This window comes from Apaloderma vittatum, unplaced genomic scaffold (genome assembly GCF_000703405.1).
Source record: "Apaloderma vittatum isolate BGI_N311 unplaced genomic scaffold, ASM70340v1 scaffold43172, whole genome shotgun sequence".
In the NCBI taxonomy this organism is placed as follows: Eukaryota; Metazoa; Chordata; class Aves; order Trogoniformes; family Trogonidae; genus Apaloderma; species Apaloderma vittatum.
Window position 1 is genome coordinate 4,599 of NW_009702735.1, and position 2,971 is coordinate 7,569.

Consider the following 2,971-nt stretch of genomic DNA (forward strand, 5'->3'; position numbering starts at 1 on the left):
GTGCCACCCCACAAGCAGGACACTCCTCCCAACCCTGCACATTCGTGCTCCCCACCCAGCAAACATCCTGGGACCTTCCCCATTACCTGGGCAGCTGCTGGACCTTAGCACCTCCTCAACTTTGGGGCAGCCAGCCCAGAAACCTCAAGAGCTGCTCCCTGCCAGTAGTAACCAGGTTCCTCACCCTCAGCTCCTCCTCTCCCTACTGCTTCCTTCCTCTCACCTGAGCAAGGGGAGAGCCCCATCTCCCAAACAGCACCCAGTCCCCACCCTGTGCCTCCCGCTGAGCCTATGAAGGCTCCTGGGAGGCAGGAGGGTGCACCTGGGGAGGCAGGTGACACCCACACCGAGCAGCTGTGTCTCATTGCAACCAGCTTGTGTATCTCATTGCAACCGAATTCTTTGCTCCAGCAGCTCTGGGCAGAGCTGTCAACTGCCCTGCACTGATGGACCCTTCCTCACTCTTTCTCCAACCCTGCAAGGCCACTGCAGCCCCACCCACCAGGCTGGAATTTCCAAAGACACTCCTTCTTTCATTTTCCAGAACAGATCTTCCAGCATTTAACCGCTCAGGGCACAAAATATACAAAGCCCCGGCTCTCAGGACCCCAGGGCGCACTGAGCCCTTTGGAAAAGGTGCTCACAGAGCCAGGGCACACAGCTCTGGGAAAGAGCTACCCTTTAAAACTGCCTTGCAATGGCTGGAGAGCATCCCCAGGCAGCTGTGGCCAAGCTGAGGACAGCCCAGAGTGGGAAGTATCTTGTTGAGCTTATGCCAGATGCTAATCGGTCCCTCCTCTGGTGGGCTATAGAGATTGCTGTTGGGTGGTACAGACTAGAATTGCAAAGGGTGGGTAGGGTGGTAATTGCTGTGTTGCTTGCTTAATTGCTCCTGGATGTATGATTGGGGGCACCTTGGCCAGGTTTGGGGTGGGAGGTGTGTGGTGCTTGTGGGGAGGAACGAGGCTTCACCACAACCCAAGGTTTTGGTGGATTTTGAGGGATAATTTTAGCTGCCCTCAATAACTGCAAACTTTAGAAGAGTGAAATTGGGTGAAATTCATTGTGCAACCTGGAATCAGGCTGAGACACCAGGACATCTTGTACAAGCCAGCCCGCACCCCTGGGCAAGCAGTAAAATCTTAACAAGGCATAAAGGGAGGGAGTGGGTGGCCAAGCCCCAGGGGCTCCTCTGTCCTGCGTTATCTCCAGCAGGGCGAGAGAAGAGTGCCAGTTGAAAGAAAAGCATTAAAAAAGCTGTAAGAAAACAGATTTTCCACATCTCAGTGGGCCCAACAGCAGTGGAGAAGTGATGCAGGAGTGGCCAGGTGAACTCAGGTGAGAAATGGAGGTAAAAACGATGACAATGGAAGGCACAGAGATGCCCCCTGTGCCCATACAGCACTGAGCACAGCCCCGACACAAGGCCCCAGACCCAACATTGGAACTTTCCTAAAGGCTGTGACAAACCAGCTAAGGAAGGAAGTCTGTTTTCCAGCAGCTTAGTATTTGTGAGAGCTCTATCCCTCGGTGAAATTGGACAGAAAGCAGCTATTGTGGGTGGCCAGGCATGGCTGTGGTCCCCGAGGACGGTGGGCTGGCACTTGGCAGCGCTGGCTGCTGACCCCAGCGGGGCTCGCAGGGAACCCGAGGTGGGTGGCTGCCACGAAACCCCCAGCCCGTGGCCAAGTCACCGGGCACTCATGCACACCAGGGAACCTCAGTCTAGACACCTCAGGTGCTTTGCCCTTGTCTTGGCATCTTACAGCGCTCAACAATGCCACCAAAGCAGGTCTCGCCCAGTGCAGTGGTTTACACCCTGCAAACCCTGGGGCTGGAAGACAAAAGCATGGACAAATCTGGGCTGCAGATGCCTGGTACCTGGTCAAAAAATGCTGCAGAGGACATTGCAGCCAGGCATACCATTTCCTCCTTAGCCAGCTGAATGCATCCTCGGGTGAGTACGGAGGAGAAAGGCAAAACCAGCAGGAGCACATGGGCAGCTCAGCCTTGCTGTGGCTCCAAGACCCCACTCTCTGGACACAGGGGTGAGCACCTGGCACTCGGACACCCTGCAGAAGCAGCCTCCCCCATCCCTTACCTCCAAGGCTCCTTGCTCAGAGAATTTTCCCTGTTGGCCCTTATGCCCAGCTCCTGACACACCGGGCTTGCTCGTCCCCTAGCGCCCTGCAGCAGACCCCCAGCTGTGCCATAGCCACGCTTGGTGATGTTCATGCCTCCCTCCATGCTACCCTGAAATCTAGCCCCAGGGTGTTTTATTTACCTCTTCTTTCTCCTCCAAAAAGCTTAACACACTTTTAATTGCCATGGTAATTTTTTGCAAAGCCATACAATTATCCTTGGTTCCTGCCAGCTACTTTTCATACACCCTCTCGCTCCTTCTTCCTTTTCTTTGGAAGGTGAGCCCTGCAGATCCATCACTCCCTGGGTTTGTAACCCTAATCACCCCAATCTCTCTGTGCATCCTTCCCTCAGGAGCTGCTCCAAGAGGGAGAAACTTCATCCTCCTTTTGGGAACTCCACAACTCACAGATGTTTGCAATGAGCCTTTGCAAAACAACACGACTTATTAGTCAGCCAAGATGCAGTACTTTCAGCTCTTTGCATTCCAAAAAGCTTGCACCCATGTCCATCTTGGCAGCTTTTTTCCTGCATCTGTGGCACTCCTCACCCATCTTGGATCCCAGCCTTGACCCCGCACAGGGCAGTGGCAGGGCCTGCCGCAATCCGGCCCCTCGGTGCTGTGCCCTGCCTCCGCCAGCCGGCTGGCAGGGCTGGAAACCACGATCCCAGCACTTCCAGCGCCTCTCCAGAAAAACTCCATCCATCTGCTTGGCAGTTGGGAGCATCCCAGGCACTCGCTGCCCAAGAGACTCCTAAATTCTCCTCTGTCCTAGAAAAACAAGTCTTGTCTTCAGTCGCAGGGTGGAAGAGGGGACAAGTCCTGTCA